Below are 18,923 nucleotides of genomic sequence, written 5' to 3' on the forward strand. Positions count from 1 at the left end.
TGCCAGAGAAATCAGGAAAGGCTGAGAATCCCTCTGCTGAGCTGCCAAGAAGACTTACACACAAGTCTGTACTGTAAAGAATCTAATGAGACCAGACTAGCTGCCTGGAAGAGATTTAAGCCTGGCTTCCTTGGAAAGGACACTCCAACCTGTTGAGCTGCCTGCAAGCTGTGCAGTGTGCTCCAGGTTTTCCAGCTCTGCTGGGTCTAGGTGATGTGTTGAGTCATTTCTGCTCCTATAAGTAACTATTAAATCCTCATTGGTTCACCAAGTTAGATTTTGGTGGTATCCATACTTTGATTTGTCATGAATTCCCGACCTGGGGTGAATAGACATGTGTTGAGTCTCCCCTGGAAATGTTTTGTCACACAATAGATGCAATACAAATATGCAGGCAAAACTCTACTACACACTAACTTAAATAAGTAAATCTTATTTGCTTGGGTCCTCTCCAGAGGACCCAACTTTGGTTCCCAGCACTCATGTCTGGCAGCTTACTTACCATCTCATGTAACTCCAGCTCCAGGGAATTCAACACTCTCCTCCAGCCTGAATGGGGACATACAAATACACATAGAATTTTTAAGGACATGTATCTGTTAAAAAAAAAAAAAAAGGCAAACAAACCATGAAAATCAAACGAGGAGTGGTCTGTGAGTCAGGAAGAAATCCAAGTAATGAGTTGTTTTGCTGTTTATATAAAGTGATTGTACGGAGAGAAGCTGGGTGAGAGGGAGGAGAAGAAAGATGGGGTTATCATCTGTGTAATATCCAGGTATATAGAAACCAGTGAGGCTCCATAGACAGGACAGGGACGGTACTGGTTGGTTTTGTGTCAACTTGACACAGGCTGGAGTTATCACAGAGAAAGGAGTCTCAGCTGAGGAAATGCCTCCATGAGACCCAGCTGTAAGGCATTTTCTCAATTAATGATCAAGGAGGAGGGCCCATTGTGTGTGGTGCCATCCCTAGGCTGGTGGTCCTGGGTTCCATAAGAAAGCACCCTGAGTAAGCCAGGGGAAGCAAGTCAGTAACTAACATGGCCTCTGCATCAGCTCCTGCTTCCTGACCTGTTTGAGTTCCAGTCCTGACTTCCCTTGGTGATGAACAGCAATGTGGAAAGTGTAAGCTGAATAAACCCTTTCCTCCCCAATTTGCTTCTTGGTAAAGATTTTTTTCGCAGGAATGGAAATTCTGAGACAGGGAGGGAACTTTGTCTTGTTTTGCCTTGAATGACTCAAAATAGCATAAAGGTATTATTGCATAGTTTTGAAGGTAAGATGTCTAGAGTCAAGGCTGGTAGATTCCTGCCTCCTTTGAAACTTTTACTCTCCTTTGTTCCTGAAGGCATTTGGGCAATCTTTGGCATTCCATAGCCTGTAGCTACATAACTCCAGACTTTTCATTATCACATAGTTTTCTGTTTTTTTTTTTAAATACACCTCTGCGTATAAACATAATAGTCATATTGGATTAGAAACTTGCATTATTCTAGTATGACCTCATCTTGACTAATTTTACATTGGGAAACATTCCTGTTTCCCAAGAAGACACATTCTGTGATACTGGAAGTCAACGTTTCAACATCTTTTAGGAGGGAGACATAATCTAGCCCATAATAAACACAGTAAATCCTGAACTAGCACTGAATGAGAGGATGGGTGTGCCGCAAAGAATTTATTCTACATTAGAGATACATTACCACTGCATTTAGCATGCTTTACATCTGAAATGTCCTCTAAAACTCATTCATCAAAGGCTCGGCTTCCTATGTAACGGTGCAGTTGAGAGATGGTGGAAACCTTTGGGAGTGAGACCTAGTTGGAAGAAACAGGTCATTGAAGTCATACACTTGCAGGGTACATTGGGGGCCTTTTCCTTTCTCGCGCTTCTTGTTTCCATGCTATAAGCTGCATTTGCCTGTGTTCTGTGTCCCCTTAAATGCGTCACCTTACCACACACCTCTGAAAACAATGAGGCAAGTGTATCCTCATGCGTTGTAAGATCATCATGACGTGAAGAAGACGTGAGAACTAACTCAGTGGAAGAAATGGGGAAAACTTTGGAGACTACTGTAAGCAGAACTTGATGGGTAATTTTGGTATGAGCTTTGAGTGCTGGCAGGAATGCACACGGTAAATAGCATGCTCACAGGGTTTCAGAAGAAAACAAGACCTCCAATTAGAGTCATTGTAACAACTAACACTTCCCTCATGTCCTGGGAGTTTGTTAGTGGCTGAGTTGAATGTGACAGGCTAATTAGACTGGCAGAGGAAATCTTCTAGGTAGCCCATTTGTACTTTGACAAGGATATTGTTGGATGCCTTTAGCAATGATAAGAAGGATCATTAAACAAACCAGAATAGAATGTATTTAAAGTTGATAACAAACAGGGTGTGGTAATGCATTGCTTTAATTCCAGACAGAAGCAGGCAGATCCCTAAAAGTTTGAGAGCATCCTGACCTATATAGAGAGCCAGCCAGGTTGACAAAGGGAGCCCCTTTTCAAAAGCAATAACAAAGTTGAAAACAAGGAAAGTGTGGTGGTTAGTGCTATTGGCAACACTAATAGAAGCAAAACAATTTAATTACACTGGAACATTGGGAGAGAGATTTTAAGAAAACGTTTCAGAACTCAGCAAAACCTCACCCTCCGTAGACATAAAGGCATAAAACTGTAAACTCATTTGAGAGACTTAGCTTTGAGAAGTGTGCTCACTCTAGGGTGTCCTTTTCTCACAGGGTCATTTGGAAAAGTGTTTCCCCATATACTATTGTGCTGGTTTTGTTTGTTTGTTTTTATCAACTTGACACAAAGTAGGACCACTTGGGAAGAGAAAACATTGACTGAGGAAATGCTTCTCTCAGATTGGCCTGTATTCAAGTCTGTAGGTATAGTCTTACTTCACTGTGGGCAGGGTCACGCCTGGGCAGGTGGCTCTGGGTTATATAAGAAAGTAGGCTTTAATCTAGGCAGTGGTGGCTCTTGCCTTTAATCCCAGCTCTTGGGAGGCAGAGGCAAGTGGATTACTGAGTTGGAGGCCAGCCTGGTCTACAGAGTGAGTTCCAGGACTGCCAGGGCTACACAGAGAAACCCTGTCTTGAAAAACCAAAACCAACCAAAAAAAAAAAAAAAAAAAAGAAAGAAAGAAAGAAAGAAAAAGAAAGAAAGAAAGAAAGAAAGAAAGAAAGAAAGAAAGAAAGAAAGAAAGAAAGAAAAGAAAAGAAAGGAAGAAGAGAAAATAGGCTTTAGGGCTGAGGAGATAGCTCCACTGATAAATATTACGCTGACAACCAAAGCCAGGAAGCAGCATTTCTCTTTGGTCTGTGTTTCAGTTGCTGCCTCCCTGCCTCCCTGGACACTACCGTCTAGGCTCTGATACTGTGGTATTGTGGTCCAGGGGGTGGTGGTAGGGTTGGCTAATGCCCAAGCTGGCAGCAGTCTTCAGTGTTCTATGTTAGTCATATGATGCTGGTTTGCACACATGCAAGAATTGTGAGTTCTGGAGACTTCCACCCAGATTTCAAAGGGAAGCTAAATAACATGTACCAGGATTGGAGTCCCTCTGATGGGGTATGTGTGAAGCTATGAGAGAGAGGTCAAGAGTACAATGGAGAAGTCAGTAAGCTAGAGATAACAGGTTTGGAAAATATGGTGATTCAAGCTGTAGGTGGCCAGAAGACTGTCTCAGAAAGAGACCAGTGGCTGCAGTGGGAAAAAGATGCCTCAACTCTGGATATTAAACCTGGAGCTACAGGTACTTAGTTTTGCCTTGCTGGGTTTCTGATAATCACTTTGTATCTTTCAATTCTCCCTTATATATAGTGTCTATCTGACCCTTTTATATTGAAAATATATGAAATTCCTAATTTCTGGGGCTTGAAAGTTAGGAGTTGGTATGGAGTCTCTTTGGAGAGTTTGACCTTGTACTTTTGTTTGTTGGTTTGTTTGTTTGTTTTTAGTATGGAATAGAGTTTATTCAGGGCATGGGGAGGGCAGTTGAAAGGGTAGTAGAGGCAGAGAAAGGCAGAGAGAAAGAGAGAGAGAGAGAGAGAGAGAGAGAGAGAGAGAGAGAGAGAGAGAGAGAGAGGAGAGGAGAGGAGAGGAGAGGAGAGGAGAGGAGAGGAGAGGAGAGGAGAGGAGAGGAGAGGAGAGGAGAGGAGAGAAGAGAAGAGAAGAGAAGAGAAGAGAAGAGAAGAGAAGAGAAGAGAAGAGAAGAGAAGAGAAGAGAAGAGAAGAGAAGAGAAGAAGAGAAGTAGAGGCTGGCCATGAACATGTTTTAGTGAAGGGGTTGGGGGAAGAGCCCAAGAGGGCAAGAGAGAAGCAAGAGAACAAGAGCTGTTTGTTTTTTGAGACAGGGTTTTTCTGTGTAGTCCTGGCTGTCTTCAAACTCAGAGATCTGCCTGCCTTTGCCTCCCCAGTGCTGGGATTAAAGTCTTATACCACCACTCACAGCTGAATTTGTACTTTTGTACAGTAACAAAAGTGTTGAAATCAGACGGAAGGAATAACATTTATTATACATCAAATAGTTATATCATGTTAGGCAGCGTTGTGAGCTTGTTGTTATCCTTGTTTTAAAGCATCTTTACATGACTGCTGCAGTCCTGGGCTGTCAAGTATAACTGAGGCTGCACCTTCACCAATGGCCTTCCATGGCCTCTCACAGTGTCAAGCCTCAGCTGCTTTCCATGATCCTTTCATACCTTCAAATTCTGTAATACCTGGATGATTCTTACTTACACACCACCAGGTACAGCCTTTGGAACACAGCTTCTTTGTGCTCTCAGGAAACACTTCCCAGAAGATTTTGCCTCAGTGATGCTGGTCTCTTCTCCAGCTAATCAGCATCAATTGTCTCAGTAGTCCCTTCTGTTCTGGACTCTAAAGTCAGAGCCATGTGGCCAAAGCTGTCAAGTTCTGCTGCTTGCTGGGGCTGGAACATGGCCCTCTTGTGCTATTACATTATCGTTAGTTTTCTGTTTTCCACCTCCTTCACTGTGGAAGCTTGGCTGTCCGGGAGCTTGCTCTGTAGATTGACCTTGAACTCTGAGATCTGCATGCCTCTGTCTCCTTAATTCTGGAATCGAGGGCGTGTATCACTGTGCCAGGACTTTCACTATTCTCTACTTGGAACTTGGGTCTTTACTAGGCTGGCCTTGAACTCAGAAGTCTGCTTGCCTCTGTCTCCTGGGATTTAAAGGTGTGCACCACCAGGCTTGGACCTAAATTTAGCAGGGTAGGATCTTGCCCCAAGGTCACCACTCCCTTAATCTGTTTCTCTCCTTGAATGTAGGATTTAGGTCCATCTCACTTCCTCGTACCGCTTTATTACTTTAACCATACATTTTATATTTTTCCTTTCTCAGCTTGTTCCTTTTCATTAAAATGCTTTTCATAAGATTAAACCAGCCAAAGCCAGGTATGGTGACGCACGCCTTTAATCCCAGCACTCAGGAGGCAGAGGCAGGCGGATTCCTGAGTTCGAGGCCAGCATGGTCTACAAAGTGAGTTCCAGGACAGCCAGGGCTATACAGAGAAACCCTGTCTCGAAAAAACAAAACAAAACAAAACAAAACAAAACAAAACAAAACAAAACAAAACAAAAAAACAACAAAAAAGACCTTTCATTCACAGATTTGATATAGATAAGGTTGTTTATCCATATCATATTTTAAACTATCATAAACTCATTAATTGGAACATTATATTTAGCTTTCTTGTCAGTGTAATAAAACACCTGGGACCCCATCTGGCCTAGACTAACTCTGCAAGCTTGTGCATCCTGCCACAGTCTCTGTGAGTTCCTAGGTGTTTCAGTCCTGCTATGTCTGAAAGAACTGTTTCTTTGCTGTCATCCATCCCCTCTGACTTTTAGAGTCTTTCTGCTCCCTTTTCCACGGGGTTCCCTGAGCCCCACGGGGAGGGATTTAATGAAGATGTCTCAGGACTCAGTGCATACGAGGCACTTATTCTTTTTTTTTTAATATTTTTATTAGGTATTTTCCTCATTTACATTTCCAATGCTATCCTAAAAGTCCCCCATACCCTCCCCCCCATCCTAGGTACTTCTTAATTCACCTAGGCCGGCAGTCAATATTAGCCATCTTATTGCCAACATTCATGAAGGAGACACCCACACACACTTGCAATTCCCACCCTGTGGCCTCGAAAGGCTTATGCAATTTAGTCCCTCTTCAAGAGTCTCAAAGCCACAACAGTCTCAACATCATTCAAAAGGTCAAAGCTAGGCAGGCATGGTGGTGCATGCCTTTAATTCCAGCTGTCTGGAGGCAGAGGCAGATCTCTGTGAGTTTAATTTGAGCCTAGTCTATAAAATGAGTTCCAGGACATCCAGAGCTGTTAAAGATTTGTTTATTTATATTATTTATATGAGTATTCTGTAGCTGTCTTCAGACACACCAGTAGAGGATATCAGGCCCCATTTCAGATGGTTGTGAGCCACCATGTGGTTGCTGGGATTTGAACTCAGGACCCCTGGAAGAGCAGTCACTGCTCTTAGCCGCTGAGCCATCTCTCCAGCCCGGAAAAACTGAAAAACCTTATCTTGAAAAAAAAAGTTCAAATCCAAAGTCTCCTCTGGCTGGGCGTGGTGGCGCACGCCTTTAATCCCAGCACTCAGGAGGCAGAGGCAGGCGGATTTCTGAGTTCGAGGCCAGCCTGTCTACTTAGTGAGTTCCAGGACAGCCCGGGCTATACAGAGAAACCCTGTCTCAAAAAACAAAAACAAAAACAAACAAACAAACAACAACAACAACAAAAACCAAACCAAACCAAAAAAAAACCCAAAGTCTCTGAGACTCAAAGCTGATACTTGATGTTCAAGCTCTCTCTCTCCCTCCCTCTCTCTCTCTTACACACACACACACACACACACACACACACACACACACACAGAGGTACCCGCCCCCTAAAATACAATAACAGAGAGTAGTCCCCAAAGAGAGGAGTGGAGGCCTAGAAATCAGAACTGGAAATGAGAAAGACAAACAGCAAACTCTATAGCTCCATGCCTAGCATCTAGGGCACATGGTATGATATCCAAAGGGTTTAAGAAGTGCTACCACTCTGGCCTTGCTATTTTTAGGTCACATGGGCAAGACTTTACTCTTGGGCTGGTACTGCTTGGTGCCTGCAGGTTTCCTAGGCAGATGTTCTACATTCCTGGTGTCTCTAACTTCACATGGTCTCTACTGTAGCTTCAGCTTCATCCTCACATCCTCACACATCATCCTTTCAAGGGATGCCAACAGGAATCTTTACTATGCAATGCATCTCTGGTTTCCCAGGCCTTCCTATAAAGTCTGAATGGAAGCGTCAATGACCCCATAACTGATTTGTTTTATTCATTCATTTTGAGGAGGACTAAGGCTCTTGAAGACAATGCTAGCCTCAAAATTGCTGTGTAACTGGCCTTTAGATCTTTATCTTTCTGCTTCCACACCCCCAGTGATAGTAATATACATATCTGTACCACCATGGCTAGCTGACCCCATAACTCTTATATCTCGTGTACTCCCAAAGTTTGCAATACCAAGGTCAACTGATAGCTAGAGCAGTAGCCAGTCATCCTTGGATAATAGCTGTATTGATCTTTGAGTGACTGGATGGCTGAGCATGGAGAAATATTTCCCTAGGTGGCCCTGTGCTATTAGGAGCTAAAGGCAGCCAGCAATATCCATGTGAAAGCCAGATTGCTGGACGTGTCACATTTTCTTCACTAACTTAATCTGTCTGTCACACACAACCAACCACAAAGTCTTAGGTCATAAACAAACACAAAGTGTAACATAGTGGTAAAACAAAATAAAACCAAACAAAACCTTGTTCACCAATACAATCCTCTTTCTCATTTGAAACCTCATGGGTAGTCTTTTCTTTCCAAATTCTCATCAGCAGTCTGAGTTTCAGGATTTTCACCGGATTCTCCATATAAGCTCTGCCCGCAACATTCTAAAGTTTCTCTACTCTAAGCTTTTCCAAATCACTCCCATCAATGATTCCAAAGACTTATAAATCACATCGTCAAAAATAGAACCTATGGTAGGTGATAGAGGTGGCAAATGCCTTTAATCATCATTTGGGAGGCAGGAACAGGGGGATCTCTGAGTTCAAGGCCAATCTGATCTACAGAGCCTGTTCAAGGACAGCCAGGGCTACATGGAGAAACCCTGTCGCCAAAAAACAAAACAACAACAACAAAAACAAAACAAAACAAAACAAAACAAAACAAAAAATAGACTCTATTATAACCCCACTTCTCTGGTATCAAATTTTCTGTTAGCTTTCTGCTGTTTGTTGTATCTATGGGCAAATACCCAAGAGCAATGATTTATTTTGGCTAATGGATTCAGTTCACTATGGCAGAAGGTATAAGGGACAAAAATTCCTAGCCTCAAGGCAGGCAGGAAGCAGAGAGACACTTGCCTGAACTGATGGCTTCCAGTCTCCCTGCCTTACTCAGTCCTGACCCCTAGCCTGCCCTAGTCAGAGTATGCATTGTCACATTAGCTAATCCTCTCAATAGATGCTCTCATGGACACATCCAGAGGTGGGCTCAGAGGATCTGCTAGGTACTTCTCAATTGATCAAGTAGAAACGTGCTCCACCTTCTGTCAGTGGGACATACTCTGAGAGAGCTCCTGAGTTCTTTGAACACAGTCAGTCCTGGAAGTGTTGCTTCCTTGGAGTCTCCTGGAGAAAGATTTGCCAAGGTCATTTTGTACCTTCTTTGCTTGAGTTCTGTAGTCAGTCTTTCTCCATTGACTTCTTGTTTCCTCACAACCAAAGGTATTTAGGAGCCACTCTCTGGACCCTGGTGTGTGTGTGTGTGTGTGTGTGTGTGTGTGTGTGTGTGTGTGTGTGTTTTCAGACATTAAATGTGCATGAATCATTTTTCTCTCACAATGCTTCCATTTCACTGCAAGTGCTGCATGACCCAGAAGGGTCTAGATAATCTGCATATCCTGTTCTCACTTCTTGCTACGCATAATCCTGTCTCCCGGGTACCTCCACCGAAATGGCCCCTGCCCAGATGTGTGTGCACAGTTCAGTCCTTTACACTGTGAAAACCTTTGTTTAATTAATCTCTACTTCTTCTGGAAATCTTTCCTGTCAACTCCACTTAATAGTGCAATAATTTTCAATTGTGAAATAATTGGCTAGTGGTGTAACTCAGCGGAAGAACATATGGTTAGCGAGCGTCAAACTCTGTGTTTAATCCCCCAAAGTAACAATAACTATGACCTGTTCAAACCCCAGCAGCCCATAGTTGATGCTCATATCAGTTTTCATTTGCTAGCACGCTTTGTACTCTATTGTGCAGTGTCCTCCCTCTCCTCCTAAACCTAAGCTCCACAAAGATAGGCATTCTCGTCTACTGAATTCATTGCCATCTTAGAACAACGACTACACACGCTAACCATTGAGTGTGTGTCTATTCAAGAACAGACAAATGACTTCAAACCTTTGTGTATTTTTGAAACATCACACAGCTAACCCAATAAGAGGATTTAATACTAAAAGAAAGCTGATCAGACTTAAACCAACAACGCCCTTCAAGAAAATAAAACTGAGGCCAGCCTGGTCTACAAAGTGAGTTCGAGGACAGCCAGGACTATACAGAGAAACCCTGTCTCGGGAAAAAAAAAAAGAAGAAAAGAAAATAGAACTGACCATGGTGGAGTATACCTGTAATCCCAGCCCTTGGGAGGCTGGAGGCAAGAGAATCAGGAGTTCAGTCTCAGCTCTACAGAGAGTTCAGCCAGTATGACGTATATGAAGCCATGTCTCAGCCCTCCTCCCACTTTACCCTGCAATAAATAGCTATATTCATATATGTGAAAAGGGATACATAAATTTCAAAGCTGTTTTGACATTTTTGGAGATATTAGACTCTATCTATCTATCTATCTATCTATCTATCTATCTATCTATCTATATTATTATTTTTTTGCTTTTCCAGATAGGGTTTCTCTGTATAGCCCTGGCTGTCCTGGAACTCACTTTGTAGACCAGGCTAGCCTTGAACTCAGAAATTCACCTGCCTCTGCCTCCCAAGTGCTGGGATTAAAGGTGTGCGCCACCATGCCCGGCCCTAGACACTATTTTTTAATTTATAAAGACAGAGAGAAAGAGAGTGAAAGGGAGAGAGAGTGAGCACACGCGCGTGTGTGTGTGTGTGTGTGTGTGTGTGTGTGTGTGTGTGTGTGTGTGTGTGTTCCAGGGCACATATGTCAACAGCAACTTGCAGGACTTGGTTCTTCCTTCCTCATGTGTCCTAGGGATGGAACTCAGGTTGCCAGGCTTGACGACAAGTGTCTTTACCTGTTAAGCCATCTTACTAGCTCCCTAATAAACGTTTTTGTGTTCATTTTAAATTTTTGTTTGTTTTTGATTTGTTTTTACTTCTTTTGTTTGTTTTTTGAAATAGGGTCTCACTATAAGTTCTGACTGTCCTAGAACTCACCATGTACACCAGTATAACCTTAAACTCACACAGAGATCCTCCTGCTTCTGCGTATGGGATTAAAGATGTGCACGGCTACACAGAGACTTCTGGGGATTTTCGAGACACGGTCTCTGCATTAGTCCTGGAATTCACTCTATAGACTAGTCTGGCCTGGAACTCACAGAGATCCTCCTGCCTCTGCCTCCCAAGTGCTGGAATTAAAGGCATGCACCACCATGCCTAGCTTATTTTAAAAATGTAAATGCAATATGTAAATAAATTAACCTCTAATTATTATAATAAAAATATAAGCAATAGTAAAAATTCAGGCTGAATAAATTATCTATTTTTATACAAAAGTATGGTTCAGAAATTTTTACTGATACATAGTAGATGTAATTACAACAGTGAGAGAGTAAGTATCAAAACCAAAAGTTCTCTGGGTCAGTGTACTGGCTAGTTTTGTGTCAACTTGACACAGCTGGAGTTATCACAGAGAAAGGAGCTTCAGTTGGGGAAATGCCTCCATGAGATCCAACTGTAAGGCATTTTCTCAATTAGTGATCAAGGGGGAAAGGCCCCTTGTGGGTGGGACCATCTCTGGGCTGGTAGTCTTGGGTTTATAAGAGAGCAGGCTGAGCAAGCCAGGTGAGGCAAGCTAGTAAGGAACATCCCTCCATGGCCTCTGCATCAGCTCCTGCTTCCTGACCTGCTTGAGTTCCAGTCCTGACTTCCTTTGGTGATGAACAGCAGCATGGAAGTGTAAGCCAAATAAACCCTTTCCTCCCCAACTTGCTTCTTGGTCATGATGTTTGTGCAGGAATAGAGACCCTGACTAAGACAAATTGGTACCAGCAGAGTGGGGTATTCCTGTGACAACCTGACCATGTTTTGGGGAGGACTGTGGAAGGACTTTGGAACTTTGGGCTTGAAGATCCATCCGTTGTTAAGAGCTCTGTCGGATATTGTGTAGGAGCTTGGAAGATAATATTGAGAACACTGCAGAAGATGCAGGTCTGGTTTGTGAAATTTCAGAGGGAAAATTAAAGACTCTTTTCAGGGCCATTGCTGTTTTGATTGTGAAGATTCTGTGGTTCTGGTTAGCTGGGGCTGAAGAATCAGCTGTGATTAACAAGATACCAGAACTACTAAAGCAAAAACTTTGCATTACTGGGACTATAGATGCTGGTTAGCTGGAGCTAAGAAATTAGCGGTGATTAAGAAGAGACCAGCATCATTGAGGTAACATCTTCTGGGAAGTGTTTTCTGAGAGCACAAAGACGCTGTGTTCCAGAGATGGCCAAGGTTGTACTCCTGCTGCAGTGGGACTTGGTAATGTGTAAGGGTCACCCAGGTGGTACTGGTTTTGAAGGCATGAAGGGGTCACGCAGAGCAGCTGAGGCTTGGCACTGTGAGAGGCCATGGAAGGCATTGGTGAAGGTGCAGCCTCAGTTGCAATTGACGGCCCAGGACTGAAGGGGTCATGCAGTGTTTTGGAGATGCCAGTACCATGAGATGACCACCAAGAGCAGCAGCAGCAGTGGAGTCCAGGCATCTGGAGCCTAGAGGATGACGTGTGTGCTACAAAGGGCATGGCTGGAAAAGTGACTCAAGCCCTTGGAGGAGCCCAGAAGATTGTGAGTTGGATCCCAGACATTGGATGGTTAGAGATTGACTTTTGCTTTTGATTGTGACTGTGCTCTGATATTTTCCCTCTTGAAGGAAGAAACTATTTTAGTGGAGCCCACAGTTAAGAGATTTTTAATTGTAAAAAGACTTTAGATTTTAGAAGATACTGGACATTTTAAAGGGATTGACTTTTAATATGTAAAGACTGTGGGACTTTTAAAGTTGTTTAGATCTTGGGGATGAATAAGAATACAAGGGTTGAGGCTTACTAGTGATGTGTTTGTGTGTCAAGTTGACAAGGGGTCAATTGTACTGGCTAGTTTTGTGTCAACTTGACACAGCTGGAGTTATCACAAAGAAAGGAGCTTCAGTTGAGGAAATGCCTCCATGAGATCCAACTGTAAGGCATTTTCTCAATTAGTGATCAAGGGGGAAAGGCCCCTTGTGGGTGGGACCATCTCTGGGCTGGTAGTCTTGGTTTTATAAGAGAGCAGGCTGAGCAAGCCAGGGGAGGCAAGCTAGTAAGGAACATCCCTCCATGGCCTCTGCATCAGCTCCTGCTTCCTGACCTGCTTGAGTTCCAGTCCTGACTTCCTTTGGTGATGAACAGCAGCATGGAAGTGTAAGCCGAAAAAACCCTTTCCTCCCCAGCTTGCTTCTTGGTCATGATGTTTGTGCAGGAATAGAGACCCTGACTAAGACAGTCAGTAATAAAAAAAAAATATTTAGGACTAGAGGGATAGCTTAGTGGTGGCACTGGCTGTTCTTTCAGAGCCCACGTGACTGTTCAGAACTGCTTATAACTCCAGTTCCAGGGACCTAACACCCTCTTCTGGCCTCTGCAGGCCCTGTATGCACTTGGTGTGCAGACCAACCAGAGAGCAAATGCTCGTTGTCTTAGTGAGTATCTCTGTTACCGTGAAGAGACACCATGACCAAGGCAACTCTTATAAAGACCAATATTTCATTGAGGCTGGCTTACAGGTTCAGAGGTTCTCTCCATTAACATTAAGGCAGAAAGCATGGTAGCATCCAAGTAGACATAGTGCTGGAGAAAGAGCTGAGAGTTCTACATTTTGATCAGAAGGCAGCTAGGAGAAGACTGATTTCCAGACAGCTAGGAGGAGGGCCTCTTAAAGTCTACTCCCACAGTGACACACTTCCTCCAACAAGGTGATACCCACTCCAAGGCTATACCTCCTAATTGTGCCATTCCCTGGGCCAAGCATATTCAAACTACCACACTCATACATATAAAATAAAAATAAATCTTTTTTTTAAAATAGAATTTTATTTTTAAAAATAAAAATAATGGGGGGGCTAGAGAGATGGCTCAGCAGTTAAGGGCACTGACTGCTCTTCCAGAGGTCCTGAGTTCAATCCCCAGCAACCACATGGTGGCTCACAACCATCTGTAATGGGATCTGATGCACTCTTCTGGTTGTGTCTGAAGACAGCTACAGGGTATTCATATAAATAAAAATAAGGGGCTGGCCGGGCAGTGGTGGCACACGCCTTTTGTCCCATCACTCGGGAGGCAGAGGCAGACAGATTTCTGAGTTCAAGGCCAGCCTGGTCTACAAAGTGAGTTCCAGGACAGCCAGGGGTACATAGAGAAACCCTGTATAAACAAACAAACAAACAAACAAACAAATAAATAAAGGGCTGGTTAAGAAGCACTGGCTACTCTTCCAGGGGTCCTGAGTTCAAATCCCAGCAACCACATGGTGGCTCACAACCATCTGTAATGGGATCCGATGCCCTCTTCTGGTGTGTCTGAAGAAAGCTACAGTGTACTCATATAAATAAAATAAATAAATCTAATAATAAATAAATAAATACATACATACATAAAAATAAATTTTAAAAAAGATTTGGATACTTCTTTATTCTTATTTCTGAGCCTCATCACTGGTGAAGACTTTTGGGCCTGAAATGGAAACGTACGGGTTTTTGGAAAGTCAGTTGTGTTAGAAGGTGTTTTGCTGGGACAAAAACATGAAGGAATGTTTTCCTGAAGTGGACACAGGTGAAGGACTAAAGCAGACTTGTGAAGGAATATTTCACTGAAGCAGACACAGGAGAGAAGATGCTCTGCTAAAGCAAGCACACGAAAGGACACAGGATGAAGGACTCTTTGCTAACGACACGCATGTATTGGTCTGCCTTACATTGCATAGTTGAGCTGCATTTGTTTGGACTCTATAGAGAGAAATGGACCAAATAACTTCTGGGGGTGTGCTGCAGCTTCTTGCAACTTCTGAGGACTCAGGCTGATTGGCAGAGTGACGTCAGCTGAGACAGATACGTGTGCTGAGGCAAGGCAGATGGAGGACCGACGATGTTTGCAGGGAGTATAAATAGGACTCCACAGATAGTGACAGAGGCTGAGCTAGGCTTCCTTATAGAGCTAGCTGTGCAACGCTTGTGAGTCTAGAATCTTCTCTGATCTTCACTTTGCTGAGAGAGGCACAGCCTATAACGTCTCCTGCTGTTCCTCCTGCTGACTCGTGCTGAGCCCAAGGCCTGCTGTCTCTGCTAGGAAGTGCCACCGCTGCTGATTCCTGTTTGCTCGCCTAATTCTGCAGAACTAGACAGCTGATCTATCTATGAAGTGTCCGCAAGTGGATCAAGCTGCCACTGCTGACCTGTGAACCGAGCTGTAGATTTCCAGACAACACAGACAGGAGTTGCTCCAAAGAACCTTTCTAAACAGGTCCACTTCCCCCTTATCCTTTCTTTTCCATGACCTCTGGTGGGTGGTGGTGGGCTGTAAGGGAAGTTAGAGTGTTTAAGAACCATTATTTAAAATAGGTTTTGAAAAAAAGTTTAAAGTTATATGGACCATTATGCACTTCTTTTGAAGGTGTGCTAATAAGTGAATGTGGAGGGAAATGCACACAAATTATCCTCCACAGCCTCCAGCTTTTCTGATTCTTGTTTGTTTGTTTATTTGTTTGTTTGAGACAGGGTTTCTCTGTGTAGCTCTGGCTGTCCTGGAACTCACTTTGTAGACCAGGCTGGCCTCGAACTCAGAAATCTGCCTGCCTCTGCGTCCGGAGTGCTGGGATCAAAGGTGTGCGCCACCACGCCCGGCTTCTGATTCTTTTTAAGTTTGATTTGGAGAATTGAAATCAGGGTTCACCTTAAATATAAACACTGAATTCCATCGGACCAGACAAATGTTTCATACAAACCATTTCTACTTCTCTGTCCGCTGAGTTGATAGAGCGCATGGCTGTGGCATAGTCTGTTTCCAAGCAAAGCATGCTTCAGGGATAGCTGTGGGCTGCCCTGTAACATGCTTAAGCAGGGTATTATTTCACTTAGTTTTCACTAGCACCTTCCTGTGCCACACCTAATGTTTACTCACTTGGGATAATTTTCTAGCACAATTCTGTTGCTCCTGGATCCACCAGTCTGGACTACAGACCCATAATTTTAACACTTTTTCTGTGTCCTCAATATCCTTGAGTATCCTTGCTCTGATGCTTCAGGGTGATTCATACCTAAATTCGATTAAGCTGGTTATCTGGTTTTTTTTTTTTGCTCCCAAGCTGATAAGCACAGTAGGAGAATAATGAAGAAATATGCAGTTAACCTCATTCAAATCGGCAGTTTTCAGCCTCGGTTGACTTTTTAACACTGAGAAGCAAGCCTATAACTTCTTCAAGGTCATTCCTATTTCCCCAAGTGCTATAGTCCCTGATGAAAATCCATAGTATGCTTGTTAAATTCCTCATCTCATTCATTCCTGAAGGTTACTTTCTTCCTTTGAAACCTGTCATCAGAAACTCACTCCTTCCATTTCCTTCTGGTTTAACACTGTGTAAAGTTCCAAGGCATCCTTTAGCCCAGAACCCAGGTAGCTGTTTGTGGAATTCTCATCCCTGTTTTTTTTTTTTTTTTTTTTTTTTAACTGCTTCTTTCCCTCTACATCTCTTTGTTCCAAATGCAGCACCTTAACCTGTCAATAAAATTAGGTCTGGAATTTGAATTAATTAAACCTGAAATCTCAGCCGGGCATGGTGTGGCACGCCTTTAATCCCAGCACTTGGGAGGCAGAGGCAGGCGGATTTCTGAGTCCGAGGCCAGCCTGGTCTACAAAGTGAGTTCCAGGACAGCCAGGGCTATACAGAGAAACCCTGTCTCGGAAAAAAAAAAAAAAAACAATAAAAAAAAAACAAAAACAAAAGCCAAACCAAACAAACAAACAAACAAAAACCAAAGAAGCTATTCCTTCTATTCACTGCATCGCTTAACTATCCTTTCTCTGTTTCTCCCTTTTCGATTCCTTTTGGGGACTTTAGTAACTATTAGGTCTCAGGCAATCCACATATCTAGAAATGAGTTCAAGTGGTAAATAGAGGGGTTTCTGGTAGTTAGATAAAATGTAGCATTTCTCAAGAACCTGTGAAACAGGCATTTCTCTTACCTAGCAGAAGGGACTATGGCTTGTCATTGACACGGACCTACAGTCGGAATATCAAATCCCATGTTGGCTAGTATGCTCCTATAGTCTCTATTCCAAAGTATCTGTTACACATTTCAAAGCCCCCACACTAGCATCCTGGGCCTCTCATCTCCCCAGGCTGCCCTCCTCCCAGATATCTAGTTGTTCTCTCTATAAACGCAACCTGACATCTCTTACTCTGTCTCCATGGTTCTCTCCCACTGTCTGGACTCTCTAGCTCTGGCCATATCCAGTCTACTTTCTCTCTCTTATCTACAACAAATCTCTTTCCCCTAATGAAGAGGCCATTTAGGCAGGTTCTTTACATACATACGATACCCATTATTATACTCCCAACTTTCATGGAGTAAGCCTTTTAAGTTCCCCATGTATATAAGATGCAGGAACTTGACATTTAAATTAGTGGTGGGGCATGTGCCTAGCATGTGCTAAGTGCTGGATTAGTTCGTTACCACAAAATGAAAAAAATAAGTGGTTAGCTAAACAACAGGACAGTACTTGCCAGAAACTATCAGGCTCGTTCCACTTCATATACCAATCCAATGCCATCCTGTTCTACCAAATAGAAGAACTTTAAACTTTTTTTTTTGATATAGAATCTCATTTATCTCAGGCTAGCTTTAAACTCAGCATGAAGGTGAGGATGGCCGTGAACTCCTGATCTCATCGCCTCTACCTTCTAAGTGCTATAATTATAGGCATGCACATTTTGACATTTTTACAGCGTCTTGTTGTGTCTATGGACCCACTTATCCTTTAGCCATTCATCAAAGGAAATGTAAGTAACATGGTTCCATCATATAGCTATAGTGAATTATGCAATAAACACACTGGTACAAATGCTTCCTTCAGTTGTTGGGATTGCTGGATACTATGGATATTCCATTTCTAGGTTGCTGAAGAGCATTCATGCTTTACACAGTGACTGTGATAGCACGTATCCTCATCAGCAGCATTGGAGAGTATTCCCCTCTCACTCTTGCTAACATCTATGTTTGTCTTTTTGATAACAACCAATCTGATCAAGGTTCCATAGCTCTTCATTTTGAATTTGTTTGCATGTCAATTAGTAATTATCCAACAATAATGCTAACTTTTTTTCATATGTTCACAGGCACTCTGTATATCTTCTTTTGTGAAGTGTCTAATTCTTTTTTTTTTTAAGATTTATTTATTTATTATATGTAAGTACACTGTGGCTGTCTTCAGACACTCCAGAAGAGGGCATCAGATCTTGTTCTTGATGGTTGTGAGCCACCATGTGGTTGCTGGGATTTGAACTCAGGACTTTCAGACGAGCAGAGCAGTCTGTGGTCTTAACACTGAGCCATCTCTCCAGCCCCCTAATTCTTTTTTTCTTTTAGTGCGTGGTAATGACACACATTGATTAGTTTGGGTATTTCTCACCAGGAGCCCCTTGGGAGTTCTTTGTTGATTTTCCCTAATAAATCCACATTCACTCAGCTGACTCCTTGGCCTGCATTTCTTTCTTTCTTTCTTTTTTTTTTTTAAGATTTATTTTATTATATGTAAGTACACTGTAGCTGTCTTCAGATGCACCAGAAGAAGGTGTCAGATCTCATTACGGATGGCTGTGAGCCACCATGTGACCTTATGAAGAGCAGTCATTGTTCTTAACCACTGAGCCATCTCTCCAGCCCAAACTTTTTTTTTTTTGTTTTTTGTTTTTTGAGACAGGATTTTTCTGTGTAGCCCTGGCTGTCCTGGAACTCACTTTGTAGACTAGGCTGGCCTTGAACTCAGAAATCCGCCTGCCTCTTCCTTCCAAGTGTGCTGGGATTAAAGGCATGCACCACCATGCCCGGCCCTTCATTTCTTTATTTGAGTATGAAACAATGAACTGGGCTGGCTTTGGAGGCTGTTGATTTTTCTGGAACCCTAGCCTCCTGAGCTAAGCAAGCCCACCAAAAACCAAGAAAGAGTTCGTTACTCTGGAGGAAGCACATCCTTTGGAGGAACCAGCAAACCGAGATTGTGTCCATGAAGGCAGAGGCAGATGGGACCCACGTTTGTTCAAACTGTAATTTCTCTCTCTGCTACACTTTTTGCTCCCACCTCCTTTTTCTCCTCAGAACTCCTCCCACTCTCAGACATTCTTTCACTTTTCCTTATCAATCTAAGCTCTCCTGGCTTCCATTTTGTCTTTCATACATGACATACCTCACACACACAGGTCACAGGTACCCCATTCTTCTGCTTCCTCTCCCTCTTCCCCTACCCCTTACTGTCCCATTGGCTTTGTTGTTGTTGTTGTTTTGTACTTTGAGACAAGGTGCTATGTAACACAAAGGCTGCTAACCTAGCAAAGCTTTCTTTTGACTGTACAC

Source organism: Mus musculus, chromosome 9 (genome assembly GCF_000001635.26).
Source record: "Mus musculus strain C57BL/6J chromosome 9, GRCm38.p6 C57BL/6J".
NCBI lineage: Eukaryota > Metazoa > Chordata > Mammalia > Rodentia > Muridae > Mus > Mus musculus.